General features: G+C 37.8%; 1 long non-coding RNA gene across 1 annotated transcript in view; it reads left to right on the forward strand.

The window, feature by feature from the left end:
- Positions 1–18,486: 18,486 nt before the first annotated feature.
- Positions 18,487–22,919, forward strand: part of LOC132080923 (uncharacterized) — a 32,754-nt gene continuing 28,321 nt past the window's right edge. Inside the window, exons 1-2 of the long non-coding RNA XR_009419622.1 lie at positions 18,487–18,565; positions 19,044–19,097. This is a non-coding gene — a long non-coding RNA (uncharacterized LOC132080923). The remainder of the gene's footprint in view (positions 18,566–19,043; positions 19,098–22,919) is intronic.

Raw genomic sequence — 22,919 nt, forward strand, 5'->3', positions numbered from 1 at the left:
TGTTGAGATCATTGGCACAGATGTTTAGAAATCCACAACCCTTGTGTGCCTGTTGTCTAGTCTAGGCATACCTATTGTAACTTTAACTAGTCACAGTCCACATGCAGATAACAGCCTACATTTGCTACCTGCTGGAGAATCAGTGGTGCTCCCCTCACCACGGTATTCATCAACAATTTCAGGCAGTCCTTCACCAAGAACTCATATTCATGGTAGGAGTAGGAGTCCATCAGCAGAAAACAGTCCAATACAGCACATCTATTCTGCATGCATGACTGACTGTTTATGATGACCCCAGAATCTTTAGTTATACTTCATGGAATGTGTTTGGAACTGAAAAATTTATTAGATCAGTGCTTAACTTTTCTTTATTCAGGTCCTAGGTCTTCTATGGGCTCCATTACTACTGAGGGGTTTTCTGTGAACAAATTTACAGTAGGATGATTCTCTAGTTAAGTCTACACATCTCTACTAAAAATTTTTCACACATTGTCGCAAATAAAATGAAAAAAAGAGTCTAAATGCCATCGAACCAGATAAAAAGGTGTGTTCTGCACTCTTACTGCCACATGACAAAGTAACATCAACATGTTGCTGTGTACTGTCAAAATTGTGTCAAAATTGTGCATGTGCACCATCTGGTTCCATGCATCTACCAGAATTCCTCCAACTTATGAAATCACCTCTTCTAAATCATCTCTGTCTAAATCTGTCTAAATCATCTCTTCTCTGGAGAACAAAACACTGCAGGTCCAGCTTGCCTACCTTGATCACACTGGTGAAACCTTCACATTGGCATCAATGAATCTACTTGCAGGAAAATGTGGATATTGAATAAGAGAAAACCTTAACCACATCAATGCAAGGATCTCCCACTTGCCCACTAGCCTGAGACTGTGAGGAGCCTTTCTGATAATTTCAAAGGTTGTGGAAACAGAACTGCAGTGGCTTATAATCTTCAATTTAGTAAAATAGGTTTAACTAGAAGTCAGCTCTGAGTTCTCTCTGTATGGAACTTAGTAAAACCATGTGACACTTAAGTCAGAGTGTGATCAAACTCTATTAGAAAGACACTTATATTGATTTCATTGTCTGTGAATAAAATCTTTCTACCCCCTCATTTTCTTGGAAGAAAAAAAAAATTCTTTTAATTACCATTTTTCTTGCTAATCAAGCCCAGATGATGGTGATAATGACTACTACATGTACTACTACTGTTACTATGAGTTACTTTTAGCTAGCTGCATTTCTTGCATTGTGCTTTGAGATAAAAGCTGTAAACTTCCCACTGTACACAATACGGACATAATTTCAGGTTGAAGTGGCACAGTGGGCACTGCGCTGGTCTTTGATGTCTGGAGAGTGGAACTCACATTCTGCCTTTGATCTCAAGTGAAAATAAGTTTGGTGAGTCTCATTTTAGCCTCTTCTCTACAGTGTAAGTGCTCCCACAGTTCAGCACAATTGGCATTCTCTGTTTAAGAGAGGCCCTAGAGATGGGGTGCTGTGGGGTCAGTGCTGAAATTTGCTGGCAAAGCTGAATGGAGGTGCTTGCATAACTGCTTGTGTGATGCCTGGTTTATATTTAGCATCGCAGTACTAAATACCTTTGTGTTGTTAATATAAAATAATATAGTTCCAAAGCAGCTTGCAGATGAACATCTTAGTTCATCCATATAAAATATTTTATTATATTATCTTATTTAAAAGACTTCTTTCTCTTCACCTGACATGCAGGTTTTTAAAATCTCTTCATCATATGATCACTCTAACAGTAACCCTTTGCTAAACCCCTTGAAGCTTGCCAAGACCACACATACTCCATAGTTCTACCTAAAGACAAACACGGTGAAACAAGATTAATTCTGAGTATTCAGTCATTATTTCAGCTTTGCTTTTACCTCATTTTTTTCAATCAATTCTTCAGACATCCTACTCTGTCACAGTCTCTGAACATACTTATTCTTCAGCAGGTCACTGAAGATCTGGTATATATCCAAGCAATCCCCAGATTTAGGAATTGGGAATCTTGTTCTATTGCTTATCTATGTAAAAGCACCTGGTATAATTTGACCCTGCTTTTAGGAGCTATGGTGGCACATACAAACAAACAAAGAAACAAACAAACAACCTAGCACAAATTAAATGTGTAAGTGCAATATAGCACAGGTAAAATTTAGCAATACCTTGAGATGCTCATTGTAGAGCTTACTTGTCAATACAGAAACTTGAATATGGGGAGGAGTTTTATGTGTGCATATTTCACAGTTCATTTTGTTATTTGCTGTGATTCAAAGAAATTCACAAAAAATGAAAGGAAAGAAAATAATGAAGACCTTATTTATTGTTTAACGGGCCAAAATCCAATTTAACTCCAATTTGTGTATGACTTCCCTCTCATGAAAGAAAATCTGTGCGTCACTGTTGCCTTTGTAATCCTTTGTATTGTTCAAAAAATGTTGAATATTTCACAACATGTTATGAAACAAAGTCATTAACCACAACTTCAAACCTTCAAACTGTGCCTCCTCCAATATATGTGTCATTCTATTTTATCTGATTCTTGTCATGCTATTTTATCTGTTTTATAAATAAACTGAGAATCTGGATAAAACTGAGGAACTTCCAGAAAAAAACTTTGAAGTTCATCTTTCCCATTTTCTTATTTTTAATAGGTGCCTATTAATACTTGTTTACACTGGTTAAGGAATAGGGGCTAAAGGATAAGGTGAATATGTTCAGGCAATGAGCAGCTGGTGACTTCTTGAGCTGGAGGTTGTGTTGGCCATGTTTGCTATGTTGGCTGTGTTGATGGCTACTTAAGGACCCTTCTTGAGGTCTGTCTGAACTCCTGGCTCACAGCATCATGGTGTTGACTCAGTCCTTTTGGAGGAGAAAATACTGCTTTTCACAACTTTGATGATATTTTTCCTGTTATGGACACAGCAGGATTCCAAGAGCAGGGAATCAATGTTTTGCTTACCTCACAAGATCAGGAAGCAGATGCCACCAAGCTTTCTCAGGACCATGATATCATCACATTGGTGTCTGATACCTTTTTCTCCCATTCTCACTGGGGGCTTCCTCTCTTACTTTTGTAGCCCTATAGCTCTTCACAAAAGAACTTCCAAGGATTCTTCCAAACTCTCCCATCCTCATGTTACTTTGAGCTTTGAGGTTTTCTTCTAGAGAGGCACCTAAATTTTATCTCTCTAGTTCCAGGTGGCCCCCCAGCTGCTCCTCCCATGGCCAGATGAAGTGCAAATGAAATTCAGCAATTTTATTCATGATAATCAATTTTAACCCAAACCTGTAGTATTTGAACATTCTATTTGTCACTTGTAGTTAAAAAATTATTTGTTCGCGCATAGTAAAGCAGCAACCTGCCAGAAGGCAGGAAAATAAACATCCATGCCTCATCCCTTCATCTTTAACACACAAGCAGCAGGTCAAACAAAGATAAAAATCTGAGGGCTTAACTCTGTCAATAACAGTTTCTGTAAAATTCTTTCCAGGCAGGAACTTTTCCATTCATTATAAACATCTGCTGAGGAAACCACATTCATTTCCTAAGGAAAAAGATGTGTAAACGTTCACCTTTTACACTTGCTAATGTATACATAACTTTCAACCAAAAGGCTATTTATATTAATAAAAGGGTTTTAAAAATTAATCATAAAACCAAGTATCATGCTAAGTTCATAACGCATGTTTAGAGCAATGTAAATATTTAGGTAATTTAATTAAACCTATTAAACTTTTCCAAATCATGTACCTACCCATTAGCAGTTAATTATAAGCCATTCCATGCTTTTATAATATCATTAAAACTAATTTCAAGGAGCTATTGTTGTAGAACTGGGAAGGAATCTATTCAGGTTTAAAGGTTAATCAGCTGTTCGGCATATTTTAGAAACATAATATTTGTCTCTGAATATCTAGGACAGAAAATGTATAAACATACACAAAACCAATTCTTGGACTCCAAATAGGTTCAAACCTTTCTCACCTTTGCTGTGTAGGCATGCCTGAAGTCTGTACACTCTGTGGTTGACATGGAGTATCTGGATCTTGGTATTTATTTCTTCCTGAGAAGCTAAAGCTTCACTTGTCCACATAGAGGAGTGTGAGACAGTTTAATAGATCCTTTGTGTCTCTCGTGGGCTATTGGCTTTGTGAATCCCAGTGTGAGCACCAGAAAGAATGGCTGTGCCTTCTTTTACCCTAAATTTTTGGGATCTGTTGGACCTGAACCCTCATATCCCTTCAGTTCTGCAGGACATCAGGTGGCTGGACTGCCACAAAGGGAAGACTAGCCCATGGACAGATGTAAGGTGCTACTGGTGGGTATGGGTAAATGCAGGAAAGTTTTATCTCTCACACCAAATCATACACAAACAGGCTGTTTCAGGATGCATGAAGCTGTGCCAGCATCTGGTAGGTGGTGCCAGGGAGCAGAATGGTCCTCTTGTTATCGAGGAAGAGGCAGTCAGAGAACTGCTGGGAAACTTGGATATTTATAAATCAATGGAACCAGATGGGATCCATCCCAGGGTGATGAGGGAGCTGGCAGACGAGCTTGCAAAGCTGCTCTCCATCATTTACCAGCTGTCCTGGCTCACTGGTGAGGTTCCAGATGACTGGAAGCTGGCCAATGTGACACCCATTCACAAAAAGGGTGGGAAGGAGGATCCTGGTCCTTACAGGCCAGTTAGCCTGACCTCAGTACCAGGTAAGATAATGGAGCAGTTCATACTGAGTGCTATCACACAGCACTTACAGGATGGCCAAGGGATCAGACCCAGCCAGCCAGAATGGGTTTAGGAGGGGTCAGTCATGTTTGACTAACCTGGTCTCCTTCTATGACCAGGTGACCCTCCTGGTGGATGTAGGAAAGGCCGTGGTTGTTGTCTATTTGGACTTCAGCAAGGCCTTTGATGCTGTCTCCCACAGCACACTCCTGGAGAAGCTGGCAGCCCAGGGTTTGGGCAGGAGCACTCTGTGCTGGGTTAGGAACTGGCTGCATGGCCGGGCCCAGAGAGTGGTGGTGAATGGTGCTGCATCCAGCAGTGGTGTCCCTCAGGGGTCTGTGCTGGGGCCTGTTCTGTTCAATATTTTTATTGATGACATGGATGAGGGCATCAAGTCCTTCATTAGGAAATTTGCAGGTGACTAAGCTGGGAGCTTGTGTTGATTTATTGGAAGGAAGGAGGGTTCTGCAGAGAGGCCTGGAATGGTTGGATGCATGGGCAGAGTCCAACAGCATGAAGTTTAATAAGTCTAAGTGCTGAGTTCTTCATTTTAGCCCAAAAATCCCCTTCAACATTACAAGCTGGGGACAGTGTTGTTGGACAGTGTTCAGGTGGAAAAGGACCTGGGGGTGCTGGTTGACAACAGAGTGAACATGGGGCAGCAGTGTGGCCAAGAAGGCCAATGGCATCCTGGCCAGTATCAGGAACAGTGTGACCAGCAGGAGCAGGTAGGTCATTCTTCCCCTGTACTCAGCACATGTGAGGCCACACCTTGAGTGCTGTGTCCAGTTCTGGGCCCTCAGTTTGGGAAGGACGTTGGGACACTTGAGCGCGACCAGGGAAGGCAATGAGGCTGTGAGGGGCTTGGGACACAAACCCTGTGAGGAGCTGGGGTTGTTAAGTGTTCCACAGTTAAGCCTGGAGAAGAGGAGGCTTAGAGGTGACCTTATCCCTGTCTACAACTTCCTGAAGGGAGGCTGTAGGCAGGTGGGGGTCAGTCTCTTCCACTGGGCAGCAACTGACAGAACCAGAGGACACAGTCTCAAGCTACATCAGGGAAGGCATAGTTTGGATATTAGGAAAAAAATTTTCACCAAAAGAATAAAAAAGTCCTGGAATGCTCTTCCTAGGGAAATTGTGGAGTCACCATCTCTGGATGTGTTTAAAAAAAGACTGGACATGGCACTTGGTGCTATAATCTAGTTGAGGTGTTAGGGCATAGGTTGTACTCAATGATCTTAGAGGTCTCTTCCAACCTCATTATTTTGTGATTCTGTGATTCTGTGATCTCTGAAAACACTAAACAAGCTTTTTCTTTTTTTTTTTTTTTTTAATTTTCCTTTTTTTTCCTTTTTTTTTCTTTTTTTTTTCTTTTTTTCCCCTCCAATTTGTGTATTTTTCCCACTTTGAAATTTACATGAATGGCTCTTGTCTCAAGGTTTTTAGCTATGGCATTGACATCCCAACATGCTGATGAGTGTTGATTCTTACAGACTGTCTGAATTCAGCAAGGAGGATTATGGTGCCAGGGAAGAAAAGAGTAGGAAACAAAGGAGAACCTGTCAGCCTGCTGGAAGGAGACTCTGCTAATCCTCTTTGGGGATATCCATGCTGCTTTTCAAATAACTTGTTTGTGGTAAGAGTGATTTTGTTAGAGATAATATATAAGGCATTTTCTCATAAGCAGTGGGTCCATTGAGACATGGAGACATAGGAACTAGCCAAATAAATATTAAGGAAGGAGCACAAGCTAGACAAAACTGAGAGATAATGTAGAGGACAGATGACCTGGTAGCTTTAGTGTTGATATAAATTTGCAAAAGTCACTTCCCTGCTCTGTCAAAAAATTTCCTGTGTGACCACATGCAAACTGCTGAAGCCAGGTATTACAAGGAGATTATGGTTTACAGCTTAACCTTAGGCAAACACAGTCTGTCTGCAAATTTCACAAGGAATTAGGTACCTAATTAGGAGCAGTTGTCTAAATACCTCTGTGAACATTGCCTCCAGCATATTTGTGCTCTACTGCTGAATGCGCCTCTATTCTTCTCAGAGGCATTGGAGGAATGAAGACCTTAAGCAGTAGGCTGACAAGGAAACATGTTTTGGGCACGCCCATCTCAAGGTGAAATGGTGTACTAGATGCGCTTATTTTCCTCTGTGGACTATAATGGCAGATTGTAGATGTCACACTACAATGTGTATTAAACACATGCCAACTTGTTATGGCACATAAATACTGCTTTTTATGGTTGAAAAGCTCCTAGACGTTAGTGTCATGACTTTACTTTTAGAAAAGGAGTAGTGAATAAAACCTAGTGGCATATACCCACTGAAGTAATCTCTGGGAGTGCAAAGATGTGGCTCACAGAAGTCACAAAGAGCTTTGTAGAACAACCACATTTTAATAGTATCTCATTTTCCCTTTTTGTTGTTTGAGCATTAACCCTAAGGGAATGTGATTGTTTAAGGAGAGTCCTATCTGCTTTTTTGTCATCATAAATTGGATTTTTTTTATTGCCTGTTGTTACAAGCAGTGGGTGGCAAAAAGTGTAGGCTAAAGTTCAGTCCAAGAGATGATGAGACTGAGCTGGTGCTTTACTCTATTTTTTTGTTAGCTTTTTGTGTGGAATTGGTCATGTTTTCTACATGCTATACAATGTCTTGACATAAAATGCACACAGTTCACTTCATGATGAGCCTGACAAGTTAGATTAAGATGCAAGTATGTGGCTGTGCCAAGGCTGTTATTAGAACATTTATTTTGCCAGAGTGCAGTCTCATTCAAATTTAATACCCAGCAGACCTATCTCTGACAGACCCAATTTTACTGGTGTTTTAGATTGGTTTGTACAATTGCCCTCATCCTTAGGCCAGGTCATAGTTCCTTGACACAAATATACACTAAGCTTTGAGAAAAAAAACCCACTCCTTATCTGTGGAAGGAATGTGAAGTGCCAGAGTAATGGAATAAAAAATACTTAAATTATAACAATATTTAAAAATACTTTTTCTGGGTTTACATGTTTTCAAGTTTCCTAGTGGACATGCAGTTATCCATTAGTCATGGATGGTTGCCCTCTGACAAGCACATGTATAGGTTGTGTGTGTACCTCTATGAAAGATGGCAGATGCAAATTAAATTAAATTTGCACGCTCATGGTTTCCATTTCGATGGCCACCAACAACTTTCATGGGGGAGCAGTGAACCCCTGTTTAGCTGATTGACAGGCCTGTAAACTCAGCCCTGGCTTTAGTAATGAAAGTAAGCTCTGCCTAGTCCTCATTATCAGGGTCTGCATTTTTACATTGCCAACACTGCTTGAGAGCTGCATCAAATACAGAAGATCTGCCAACAGGTCTGGCACTACAATTACCTACACCTCCAGGGCTTATAGACCTATGTCTGCTGAAAATAATTACATGGAAAGGCCTAATTCAGAAAGGGAAAAGATTTGGTAAACAACTAGCGCTGATCAAATCCAAATCACAATGGCACCTCTAAATGAACAGTTCATTCTGGAACTTGGGGTCAAAATCCTAGAGCCTCAAGGTGTTTTGACTAACCCAAAAATGTTTTATCTTTCTGTATTTTGTTCTGAACATTACAGTGTAAAAAATACTTAGATTTGGAGACCAAAGTCATCACTAAGGTATATTTGTAGTAACTGTTGGAGTGTATCAGGTTTGTCACATTGATATAATTTAAAATGTATCTTGGGACAGCCAACTGACCATTCTCAGCTCGTTCTAAGAAATGAGCAGGTACCAAAGCATCTAGACCTTTTTGCATTCTCACACATAAAACTGATCATAAAGTCAGTCATCTAATAAAAGGTTTTGGAGAGTAGTAAAACTGAAGATGAAAAAGGTCTGGGAAGGCAAGGAAAAAGATTGAAATATTTAAGTAAAAGCTAAAAAGAAATGTACATCAGAAAAACAATGTAAAAACCAAAGTTATCAACTAGTTTTTCAACATTTTGTAACCCCAGTGCAGCATTAATTTCAGATAAATATTAAACAATCATTAAGGTACTCGACTAATCAACTTGGCCACTGCATAAGGGGAAAAGTAAAACATCTGGGTTTTAACTAACTATTTAGTTATAAAACTAATGATTATAACTATATTATATTATATAGTTTATATATATAACTATATATATTATTATAACTATAATCGTTAGTTATGAAACTAACGATTCCTACTTATTTTTTGTCAAGTTTCTGATTTTTTTTTGTGAAGTAAGTGATGTTGCTATATACACAAAGAAACAAGTACACCTTATACTAATAATCAGGACATATTGGCAAAAAGATTCAGGTCTATGAGACATAGGCAGTTATGAGAGAATTCATTATACTTTCTTTTCCCTTGTAAACCTTTGTGGTCAGAGAGGACCTTTGTAGAAACCAGAGGAATTTTACAAAAACCAGACACTTCTATCTCCCTGGTGTCCCACTCTTCAACATGCCAAGAGGTTTTAAAAACATGTATGTATTCTTTGCTTAAAATAACAGTGTTTATTTCACCCTGACAAATATGTGCCAACTGTTTTATCCTCTAAAAAGATTAGTAAAATCTTTAAGTTAGAATCAGCAGAGGCGTGTAGAAACTTGCTTGGATTAAATACTGCACGGATCTTTTACTTTCTTCTCCTGTCCCCAGTTTCTCTCTTCTGCATTCATTCAAAAAGTCTTGCAGTAACACTGCATACAAGTTTTAGTAAGAAACATCTCAGCATTAGCAGAAGTGAGAGGCAGTTATTGTGACATGTTCTACTACTGATTGTGCTACTCATATATTTGCTGTCAGTGTATTTTGGCTAATGGTCTGCCATAGCTGGAAACATTCAAATCCTGAATACTCGACGCATTGCAGTAACAAACTATACACATATGTACAACATACGTGTACACACACACTCACACATATGCATATGCATGCATACATTCTCATATATATCACACTGCAATGAGGACCAGGGCTTCTAAATTCTGTAAGATCTTTGTACAGATCGTAAATCAACTTATTATGAGCTTTTCTGCTTCAATGTTATGAAATTGAGCCAAAAGTGTTTAACATAATATGATGTGACTTAAGCCAAACATGAAAAAGCATAAGAAGAATGTTCAGCTGGGAGAGAATTCATGAGGACCAAACAAGAAGTGCTTTCATAAATCTGCTTGCACATGTTAAGATGAAGACAAAAGATTGAAAGTCTGTTCAAGTGTAAGAAGGGAATATTTTGCACATGTAAACATGGCATAGCTTCATGATTATATGATGATATTAAGGGGGATAAGTAAACAGTGCAAATAATAAACGTCCCAGAGATAATTAATGCAATCACAGTGGGCTAGGAACGCCCCTGGAATAATGCACGCTCTGCTGGGCTCTGTCATGGGGGCTGCAGGGCTTGCTTCCATCAGCTGGAGGAAGCTGGAACAGGAAGGGCTCATGAAGGCTCTGCAGTGAGCAGAGGCAGATGAAGAGCTGCAGCAGGGAGATGCCAAGTGTGAGCATAACAAGCCACCCTTTCCTGCATTACCAAAAAACGTTCACCTCAAAGCAAGGTCATGATAGACAAGAACTTTAAACCTTCAATGGGAGAAATATAGAAGTTTAAAGAACAGATTTCCTCAAGTCTGGCAATAAATCAGGTGGAAGAACCAGGATCTCCTTACCACTAAAGTTACATTTACACTCCTCAAAGATAATACAGAAAACATCTGAGTGCTTACATTCAAAGCAATTCCAAAAGTTAGGTTATTCAATGTCAAATCACTTGCATACTACGTCTGAATGATGGCATGCAAAGATAGCTCAACAGCTAAGCTCATAGCTTATTCTTTCCTTCTTTGCATTTGTTCAGCTTTAAACAGATAACTTCATCAACATTCAGAGAAAAGCTTCTAATAGATGGAAAAGATATTAAAGTACATTTTCAGCAAAGCAGTAGATATAAACCAGGAAATACTGGGTGAAATGCTGAAAACTTCATGCCAAATAATCTGAAAAAGGCAGGAGAAAATAGTCTAGAACTATTTTCCAGACATGCTTTCTCATGGTGTGAAGTGCAAGAAGTTGCTGAAATCTATTTATTAATCTATTTATTTTATTGAAGAGTATATGACTTGGAGGAAAATTTTAACAGTAGTAAAAACTATTCAGTTTGTTTAGAGACAAGAGTGAGTGGAAGATTATGGCACTTAAGGAGGAAAGACTGTCATTAGATCAATGTCTTCTCTTACCTTTTGAATATCAGGATCCACTCTGGAGCTCTCCACAAGATGCAGAGGGATCTTTCTGCATCTTTTTTACCTCTTGTAGTAAGGGCAGCCAGCTCATGGGCTTGCTGTCACAGACAGAGGGAAAAGGAAAAATAGCTGATGTGGGGTAAACAGCTGTGTGCTAAAATATGGTAGAGCCACCACTGCTTAAGGCCATCCTGGATACCAGGCTGCTACAGATATAATGGAGAATTTTGGAAAAGCTCAAAGGTGAAGATATTTTACTGACAAAATAATGATAATGAAGAAAAGCTTAAACTGAAAGAGGGTAGATTTAGTTTGGATATTAGGAGAAATTCTTTACTGTGGGGATGGTGAGGCACAGGAACAAGTTGCCCAGAGAAGTTGCGGATGCTCCATTCCTGGAAGTGATCAAGGACATATTGAACGGCGCTGGGAGCAACCTGGTCTAATGCAAAATGTCGCTGTACATAGCAGGGGATTTGGAGATAAGTGGTCCTTAAGGTCCTTTCCAACCCAAACAATTCTATGATTCTTAAGAACAGAGAAATCAACTGACATGAAAGCTTTTAGAAGCGCATTGAAAGATTAAGTTCAAAAATGGGTTCCTGTAACAACTGGAAGTTTGAGAATGTTTGACTGATTTGAATTATGTAGATTATATTTTTTTTATCAGCTTTTTATGTTCATTTGAGGCTAAAAAAGTTTAACGGATTGTCATTGTTTAGTGGTTGAGAGTCTACTGATTGCAGTAAATTAAATCCACTGTTTTTAAGAAAAACATATGTATGAACATATACAGATGTGTATACAACATTTTCATATGTTCATACATGAATACAACATATACATACATGTATTAACATATGAATAACTGCATATACCCATTTATGGGTAGAAGACAGACACAACATTTTAAAATGGCTAAACTCACACTTAAGGAGTAGGTGCAGAATTATTTCTAACAACCTGGTTTAAAAGGCAGAGAGCCTCTTTATTTGTGTGCTTATGTCAAAGTCCTCTCAGCTCATTTTCTCAGTTCTCAAGGTGGATCTTCTACAGAGAAAATGAAAAGATAGCTCTGTAAAAAGATCAAAGATCATTAATGAGCTTTTATGTTTCAAAGCGTGCGTAATAGATGATGATACAACATTTCAGTCAACATTTCTTCCTGTTGTGGTCTTTCAGGTGTTTTAGGTTTTGTTGTGGTGATATAGATTTTTAAAAAATTGTATTTCCACAGCAAACTAGAGGAGAGTACAAATAACCTGCACAGTGTCCCTCCTGCCTTTAGAATTTAGAAATGAGTAAAAATACACTCCCTGTCTCCTCTGCTTCCGTGTTCAGCAGTCCTATCTGCATTCTCACACATGTTATCAATCACTCCACATCCATCTTAATAGAGTCAAACTTCACTCTCTTGCCTTTCAGCACCATGCATACTCTACATATTCCTGTAGGTCACCAACTTTCCTAACTATCTTGCAACTTAAACCTTCAGCTGAAATCCACTTAATTGAACAATGGCCCTTACAACCAAAACCAGGCACAATCTGTTAATGTGTTTCTCTTTTCAGTGGAAAACAAGAAATGATGTCATGGTTGGACATACTTTTTAAAATGACCAGTAGAGATTCTACTTTCTGAGGTCCAGACCTTTTTAACAGTAATTTTCTTGCCCGATTCTTCAATATGTCAGATTTAAATATAACATTGTGCCTAAGATATTTCAGAAATCTAAGGCCTCTTGTGTAAAATGCTATTCTTTTCATTTCGTTGTTCACATCACATTACAAGCAACAGTGGCAGATGCCATGCTTGAAAGGAAAATATTTTTAAAAAGAGATTATAGAGATATAAAACAACAGAAAATGCCTCTTTTGTTGTTTGTTTATAATTGTGAGTTACCATCAGAACATTCCCATGACCCTACCAACGCTCTATTGCTTATGCTACAGGAGGAGGTGCATCTTCTAGGGCATCCTTTTTGGTACTATTCCTTAAATGAACTCTTCCAGACAGACTTGGTTTTGGATGATTGAATCACCCTTTAAACAAATAGTATCAGATGTGGGATGTGCAGGCACACGCACAAGCTTGGTCCCAAGATCTGACTTGCTGTAATCCCAAGATTATACTTGCCTCCAAAGTTAAAACCTAAGATTCAGAGCAAACTCTTTGCTTTATAAATGCAGCAGCTGTCTGTTCACACCTTTTATGGGCTGCTTGGGCCACCCAGATGAAGCAGTCACAAATCAAAATGGAACACCCATCATGCTGTTAAACACTCCCCAAAGATAAGAGCAACAGGCCTGTAACATCGATTATCTCACCCACAAGAGACAGCAGTGGGGTTTCAGAGTATCTTGTTCTTCTGACAGTTTGTGTTAAAATAAACCAGATTGAGGGACAAAGAAGTTCAAATGTAAAAAAAAAAAAAATCAATTCTGTGTGGCTGTTGTGCAAAAAACCAGAGTTGTACGTGAGAACACAGCAAACTCAAACAGAACTGTTTTTATCACTGAGTAATGACATGGCAAATGCATTTAACTTTGGTGATGGGCTTCTACTTCTACTAGTAAGGAAAACCACTGAATTGTTTTGGGGGAGATTTGAGCTACACATGAGTTTGTTCTGTATTTCCATGACTGGGTTTGGAAAAAGGAGAACACCTCTACTATTTTGCTGTGCGTTAGAAGTACTTCTCCCAGTCCTTTTCTTTCGAATTTTATAAGTTAAATCAATCAATTTAATTTACTTAAGAGCCAAGCAGAAATGTCAAAAAAGAGCTTAGATGGGTGGGAGAACTAACACGACTTGCCCATCCTTTCATTAGGTCATCCTTTCATACCTACTTCTCTTGCTATGCATCATGACCAGCGTTCCAGAACTCCAACTAAGTCTCAGCTGGGCATTTAAATTACAGTCATCTTAACTTGTGTTTTCCAGAAAAATAAGCTGGACAGTTGCAAGGGTCTCACAAGGCTGCTGTGAACAACATACACTACCCTTCAGGTTTACTTAAAAGCATTTCATGACAGAAAGAACTAAGTGAGGGAATACCCTATGAGTCTGCCTTTTCTGGCTTTTTTCCATCACTTGTACTGCACACATCAACTTAGGTGCTGAGAACAGGTCAAGGTTTGTTGAGAACTGACATATTCACTGTGCTGGCTGTAATAGAGCACATTGTCATTGTAGGACACTGAGCAAATTTCAGATCATTTGGCAGTAATATTCCTAAACTCATGCTTTGTATATGTATTTATACAGACAGCGGTGCCAATGATATTTTTTATTTACTGTGTATGTTGCTACGCTTTTACTATGTTTTATTGTCTTTTTTACAGTAGAAATATTGTTATTCAGTAGTAACAGGAGTAACCTAGACCTGTAGCATAAAGTAGGAGTAGCCATAGCTAATAGTGGGCATGAAAGAAGTAATACATCCACCAGTGTTGCAAGAAAAATAATTAAGAGGCTACTTGTTTCCTTTCTGCTTTTGTCAGATGAGCATAAACTCATGATGAAGAAAGGTTAGAAAATCAGTATTGCATGTTCTATTTCAGCGTTTCTTAAACAAAACCCAAAGTCCAAAAAAATGAAGCAGAAGTAATGTCTAATTTTTATCACTAGTATTTTTGTTATGCTTAAGGTTCAGAGAACAGAAAGAAAATAAAAATAAACAGATGTTTTAATTAGAGGGAGGATTTCCAATTTGGAATTTTTTGAATTCTCAACATTTCCAGTGATTCTCCAAAGTAGTAATTAACACCAAAACACTACTTTTAACTGCAATTTGAAGAATTTATTGTACATGACCTAATGCCTTAATTGCAAGGTTCCGTGATACCTGGAATAGTTTACTTCTTTCTTCAGTTTATCAGGGTAAAAGATCTTCTGCATGATAATTTCATACAATGTGTAAACTTAATCTGTTAATAAGGAAATAACAATTAGGTAAAAAAAGGCAGCATTTCTTACAAAAACTGTTCATTTTTCACTTTTTCCTCATTAACATTTGTAAGATTTTAATCTGAAATAATTATAATTTTTGTAGCTGGTTCCGACTGTGGCTGTGACAACTTTTGTTGTTCTTTGCTTTCATTGGACCTTTTCTAACTGATGTGTTTTCCCTTTCCACTCTAGTGTAGCAGTAGTTATGTTTCTTTTAAAAGAAGACAACTTGACACTGCAGATCTGGCTAGAGGTCTGCTGCACAAACCCTCTCTGCATTTGTTCTCACTTGTCAGGGTGATTTTTACCATCCACATTCAAACCCTCTGCAATCTACATGGCCTCCCATGTCACAGGTTGGTGTTCCCAGGCACGGTTATAAGAATCGTACATAAAGAACAACCTTCCCTGTTTTTTATTTAATATTATGATAGCAGCACAATCCTGCTCCTTCTTTTTTTTCCTCTGGGGAGGATTTCATAAGCTTCCTATCAGTGTTTCTAAGTCTGTATAACACTAGACAGCCGTGTGGCTCTCCACTCTCAATGTGATTTTGAAGGCAGGCTCTGGAAAGTTGATAACATGTTTCACAACCTTCGTGTCTGGAAGCAGTTTCCCTTGATTGAAGTCATATAAGTTCAGCTAAGTTGGAGTGTGTTGTAAATATTTATCTGGCAGTCTGACATATAAAGTTGTTCTGAAATTACAAAGTACATTCCTGGCTTTCATGTATTATTACCACTTTTTTCAATACACTTGTGAGTGATATTATTTTGAGAACTTTCTATAAGTGACTTATCATTGCTTGTTAAAGTTCTCACACTCTGTTGTACGGTCATTTTTTAGGATGGTAGCTCTTGAGTTATATTACTTCCCTATCTTCTAAAACATAAATGTGTGATTATTCCAGAAGTGCAACAAGAATTTATACAATGAGGTAAGCATGGTTTGCTTTTGAAACATTTGATTTTGAAATCTGGTTTTGTGGCACTTATTTCCATGTAGGGATACAGATGTTTCCTGTTGCTGGCAAATGGACGGTGATGACAACTCTCTAATCATTAGGTCATTTGTCATTACCTATCAAATAATTATATGTAAAGTAAAGCTTCTGGGTAGATACTCTTTCTCAGAAACAGAAATAATTCAACTCCAACTTCTGTGATTTCTTGGGATTTTTTCACTTATATTCAAAAATGAATTCTGTGCTCTGCAGTGTGCTGCATCTGAAAAGTACAATTTTTCCTTACAGGTATAAGACAGGTTTAATAATGTTAGGATAAATAGCATTATGATGAGCAGTGCATTGCTACTGAGCTCTTGTTTGGAGTCCTTTCAAGTCCAAACATAGTTTTGAGGCAAAGCATATTTTGCAAGGTTTCTTAGTGGGTTTTAATGTGAACTGTTTCTCTGAGTTTTTGAAAAGCTTTTATGGAAAGAAGGAGAAAGGGAATTGAGGTGATAATTTGACTAATTTCAACAAACATTTATCATTTCTTGGCTACATACCTAGGAAACAAACACACAAACACTTGGCTACATACCTAGGAAAATTTTTGACTTATAATACTGGGCTAAGGTTTGTTCTAGTTTTGGTGTTGTGAGGCTTTTAAAACTTTTTTTAATTAAAAAAAAAATTAAATTACCTAAAAGGCAGTAATTATTCCTAGAGGCCTACCTCAGGCAGAATTGAAAACATTGCTGCTTCTTTTTCTTCAATCCTGACTGGCAGCAAAATAAAAAATAATCTGAGAACATTAGGAGAGAATATTAACAACTAAATACTCCTCATTTCAAAGCATTAAATTTAGTCATTAAGGCAGATGCACACTCAAGAAACCTAATGCACAAGGAAAAGTTCTGCCATTAATTTGCAAAAATTAATCCCAACCTGACAATAATTCTGTGTAAACAGAGTACAGATTCTCACATTACATATTAAAAACCAGTTAAAATATGGTCAAATAGATCTAGCCATTTAAGATCCATGTTACTCATGAAAACAAACAAATAGAGAAACTATGAAAACAGTAATAAAGGTAAAAAGAACTTAAATTCTTTTCTTGTTCTATTTGCCAGCACCCAAATAGGCACTTCTGAGACAGTATAATGTTATTCAGAATTTTAGACTGCTGTAATTGTGTCATTTAATATTTTACACTCTGTATCAAAGGGTGTGTCATGCAAAAAAAACCTCAAAGAAATTTCCTGCTGATATATATGTAAACAAATCGGCTTTGACCATTTTCAAGAAATTGCTGTTGAGAGAACACAAAGTTCCATAAAGACTATGCTGTCTCCCTAGGTGATGGCATTCTTTGTAAATGTACAAGAAAATAATGTTTTGATTAAAATTTGTCTGCATTTAATTTTAAAAGCTTACATGAAAATTGCTGCCTTTTCAACATTTGGACAAATTTTTACTTTGTATTTTAGATCTGAGTGCAGTAAAGCCCTTGAGTCTTTATGGAAATATGATTTCAGGAATGTCACTGCTGAAATCTTTAAACTCCTCAGCCAAAAAAAAAAAAAGCGTAATTATCTGCTGCTATGGCTTTATAAAAACATATGTGCTGTCAGATTGGTAACTCACTGATATCTGATTCTGCAAAGGGAATCCCTATTGTGACATCTTTCTTCACCCAGGAAATTTTAAAATTCTGTAGAGCCAAGCACATTTGATAACTTATTTGCACTGGAAGAAACCGTGTATGTATATGTGTGTGTGTGTATAACAAACTGCCATTTGATCCAAACCACCAGTATGACCCAGCTAAATATGTGGTCTCATATGAGCAACAGTTGAAAACTTATCCTCCAGCATATATCTGACAGCAATTCAACAAGATATTGATTCAGTATGTTATGGTAGTTTCACTTTCCGTGAAGGTATCGCTCAATGACCTGAATATAATCACATTAGCAAGACCACAAACTGCTTAAAGCAGAATGAATCATATTGACTTTATACCCAAGAGCTATCATACAGAAGACTTCTTAGAAAGTAGTTAAATGTTAAAACTGAAAATTTAAACCTAGGAGGCTGATGTTCTGTTCTTGGTTCTTTCTTCAGAGTGTTGGTATGGAGTGTTTGGCCAGACACTAAACCTCCCTATGCTTTTCCTGCACCTTTCATTAGCAAGTTAGACTGAGGTTTCATTTTTTTCTCTTATTGTGTTTATGAAATACTTTGCAACCCTAAAGAGGGAAAATTAGCATTACATGTGTAAAGTCAAAAAGTCACTATTGTATTTAAGGAATTATACCAATTTATTTCAATCAATAAAAGCCTTAGAGGGTAGCATTGTATTTCTTTTAGCTGAGATTATAGGTGACCATTGAACCTTAGTATGTATTGTATAGGTGGCCTTTGAGCCATAGTAAAATCTATGTATTGTATAAGTGGCCTTGCCCCAATCCTAATTGTTTTAAATGGGCTGCAGCTGTGATGTCCTTAATTGGGGGGCAGCTGTGGCTAATGAAGATAACTGGGGTAAAAGAGGGTGCGTTGGCTGGTTAGGGAGAGTCTTGGAGGAGTCCTGACAAAGAAGCAGGAACAACACGGTTGTGAAGAGTTGCTTGTGAGGAAAGCCACCCAGGAGGTATGGGACTCTACGAATAGGATAACAAAATGAGATAGTAGATATGGTGTGACAGGCAGAGCTTGCATGCTACTGTGGTTCTCATCTAGTTCACTGGAATGATCAGTTCCTGCTTTTTGTCAAAAGCAGATTATAGACAAGATAGCACCAGTTTAATCCAAATGACTGATTTCTGTATTCCAAAACCTGAGATTTTCACACGGTGGTGGCAAAGACCAATGGACTTGTTGGCTCTGTTGGTGGCTGTTTTGCCACACTACAATATTCACAGTATTTTGGCTTGAATACAATGCAGAAGTGTAACACAGAAGTTTCATCCAACAAGCCTACACTTTGCATTGACACTACAATGAAATTATTTTGCTTACTTTAAGTAGTAATTGAAGTGCAAATATTTTTCTAGAGAGAGTAAGGTTTGTGTATGGTTCATTATACAATGAGAGTTTAACAGTAAAGCATCTTTGTTTCTGTCACTTAGGTCTCTGCACTTTGGCTGGTGCTAAGATTTCAAGCCTTTGGGATCCTCTTTGATGTAAGTGAAATACTTCTGAAATTACTCTCCTCCAAAAATTAGATAATTCACTGGTTTATGCAGTATTCTACTGGTTAAAGGAAATGTTATTATTTTTGTATTATCATTTTTGCTCCTGCTAATCTTTTAGTTGAAAATCTATGCTGCTAAAGCTGAGTTTGTGGAAATCACTAGAACAAAGGCATTGGGTTGAGTGCTGAAAAAAGAATAAAGTCGAAGTTTTGCCTGAATTTCACATGGGATAAATATTTGAATACCTATCTCTCTGTTCCAAGAGAGTTCTCATAATGTTACAGACATCTAAAAATACGTATTTTCTTACTCTGGGTTTTCCTATTTTGCTGTTTTCTTCTCCTGCTTTTACTCTTGTTGGTATTGCATTAGCACGTTGTGGTTTAGCACTCTTATCACATCAGAGGTGGTGATACACTCCATTCCTGTTGCATGCAGCACAGAACTGACTTACTCCTAAAGGGGAAAAGAAGAAGAAAATTAAAAAAAGAGACTTGATAATTTATTAAATGTAATGTTAAAATGTAAAAACATATCTACATTAGTAAGAGGAGAGGTTGAAACATACCTCAGAGATTAAATTGCTGTTTTTAAACGTGTGATATAGTGATTTCTTATGGCTGTAGTACTCTTATCAACTACAAGCTCCACTTGCCCAAAGCAAACTTCTTTTATGTTGTACAAAAATTTATCAAGCAATATATTTATTAAGTTCAGCAATATATTTATATTACTAAAATGAGCAACCTCTTGATATAAAATATCCTTCACAGAGATTTAGTAAAACTAAATTTACACCTTGAAGATTTTATGTAAGTTCTGTAATATTTTGGTTTTTTTACTGGTCCTCAGCATTAGTGGGGTATTATTAAGTTAAGAAGAGGGACTGTATGGTGCTCTTCATTTCTCTTAAAGCTTTCAAAGCATATTCCACCTTAAAATCAAGTCTTGTTACAGTTTGAAGTGCCAGAGATCTGAGATTTGTGGCATTGTAGGTGAAAGACTCAATTTCAGTAGAAGAAAACATAATCTATCTTCCCTCTGTACTCTTGAGAACCTGTCCCAGCTGGATCTTGGCAGTGTTAAAGATATCCATCACTGCTAACTATGCTTGTCTGGAAGCAGCACACCAATCTGCCTGTTTTAGAAGCCCTGATTTAAACATTTCCATTTCATCACCACACACGAGTCTCCATACATGAAGTCACAAGCCTTCTCCCAGAGAAGCACTTTGTAATCTCGTTAGAAGCTGGTGGAGGTGGACATGGCTGTGTGCCTCTCCCTGAGCATCTCCAGAGGGCTGGCCTGAGCAGGTTTTGTCAGACACAAGGAATGCTGCTGTGAACTTCACAATTATTAGTCCAAAAAATTACAGACTCTGCCTGTCACCCAAAATACAGCAATTTACTTCTGATGACGAATGTTCTGGTAGCAAACTGCACATAATCTATTTTGATTTACTGTGATTATGGTATGTCCTCTCCAATGGCTTTTTTCTCATTTTCAATGAGCTTAGACGTATGCTTCTCCCTAGACCCCTTAAGTACAGCCAAGAGCTGGAGAGACATATGCATGTGATTAATCAGTGGATGATGAGAAATCAGTACCCTGCACTCATTATTTTATGGTGATTAAAATTTCCTAGTCACTCATTATTTTATGGTGATTAAAATTTCCTAGTTATTAATGATGCATGTCTTTGAGGTATGTAGAAAATTCAACATCTGAATAACAATGGGCACAGGTGAGTGGGGATGAGGCTTTCTATGGGAAATTTTTGTTTAAGCCTTCCTTGCCCAGAAAATAAAAGCTGGGGCTATCACTTACAACAATAGAGGGCTGTGGGATTGGACTTCATCACAATGGCCAGTTCTGTCAGCTCAGCCAAAAATAACTTGGAGGAGTAAAAGAATTAAAATATTAACTTACCCAGAGAAAGAAAAATAATCTGCTATTTTTACAAAAAGCCTTTCACTGTCTCTCTGTAGCTGCCTCAGCAGTACTCAGTAGGAAAAGAAAGAGATTTTAGTTGTTATTAAAGACCATATGAAAATAAATGCAGAAGCATCCTCTGAAATATGAGGCTGATTGATTTTCTTTTGCTTACAAACATAGATGAATTGTACATTATTGCACAGCTTTTGAAGGGTTCACTGGTGCTCTTTAGAAATTTTTAGTTATCTGACAAACACATGAGATGCGTAAAGAATTTTTTCTTCTGAAATGCTTAAAGCTGGAGATGAGGATTTAAGTGCTAAATCCTGAGGTGCCTCTTATGGAATAACATGTAATTATCAATGTGTTTTAATGTTACTATGTCAATACATTGGTAACATTTGAACAAGAACAAAAATATTGGTTCCTTTTCTTTTGTGAGATGCATATCACTTACCTGCAGCTTGTGTTTGTACATATACACTTGGAGGTATGGATGAATGGGACTTGGAAGCTGACATGAAGTGAGGAAGATATATGGCAAAAACCTGCAATTAGCAGTGTTTGTTCTTTTCATCTACTGCTTCTCTCCTGTAATAGAGATAAGTAATGGTTGGGTGAAATAAATGGACTGGTCAACCTGTTTCCAGAGAGACAGTAATAAGATTACTGGAATATAGCAAATGCTATTTCAAATGGTTGTTGCATTTTATTTCTAAAAACTGTCTTATTGAAGTAAATATATGATGGACTGTGACATTCCATCTGTGAATCTGTCTGTGTCCAGAGTGTTTCCCAGGACCTCTTTAAAAGAATACTTTTGTATGTCAAGGGTTTCTTTGCCATTACATAGCTCTAGATTCTGGAAATATATTCATCAAATGGCTATGGGTCATGGCATCCCATCATTATTATCTAAGAGATGGTTTAGTGGAAATCTGCCTCATTTCTTTCCATCAAATCAAGTTATGAACAACAGCTAATGAAAACTAAGTTTTGAGAGAGGTCTCAAGAGTGTATAATTTTCTAATTAGATTGATGTCTAGACAAAATTAACACTGAGGTGGCCAAATATTTTAATGGAGATGAACAGGGGCTACATAACTCATGCACCAAACTTGGGAGCTTGCTTCTCTCTCTTCCTCTTTTACTGGAGCAGTGGAACCTCTTTAACCCACACTGATGACAGAAAGATTTGTAGGACCATATTATTGTGATCTAGAAATTATGGCAGACTGAAAACCTTCCAAGAAGATTGCTTTATAGAACAGAGCTGAACTGGAGGGACCAGGCCTGCAGGGCAGTGAGTGTAGGAGGGTAAAAGGGGAGCTTTGATAGCAATGGTTAACAACAAGTTTAGTAAGCGTTTTTTTACTATGCTTTTTGCCTAGTAAAAAAATAAGGTGCAGGCATAAAAGATGACACAGTACATGATGTCACCTCCACAAAGCCCAGTTCTATCATGGCAGTGGACCCTCTGTGTTGCTGTAAATAATAACCTAGACCTGGCATGAGAAGCTTCTACAAACACACTGAAAGAAGCCACAAGGGTATTTTAATAATTCTGCACTCCCTGATTGGTGAGGTGGGCTACGCTGATCTCTTTCCCTGTGAATCAGGGTGTGCTGCAGTCCAATAGCTGTAGTTTTACTGGCTTTTTCAAAGTGTTCTTCAAATCTGTACCTTCTTTCCAGGAAGACCTGAAATATCTGTTTAATTGTTGCATGCACAAATCACCAGGATATGTTACCTATGGAATCAGCTTCTATACCATGGTGAATCTGGAGATAAAGAAGGCACAGAAACATTTCTCCACTGCTCTTAAGCACTATTTTTAGATATCTTCAGTGTTTTAAACTCTGCAGTTGGACCCAC

The sequence above is a fragment of the Ammospiza nelsoni genome, chromosome 1, assembly GCF_027579445.1.
Source record: "Ammospiza nelsoni isolate bAmmNel1 chromosome 1, bAmmNel1.pri, whole genome shotgun sequence".
Lineage (NCBI taxonomy): Eukaryota > Metazoa > Chordata > Aves > Passeriformes > Passerellidae > Ammospiza > Ammospiza nelsoni.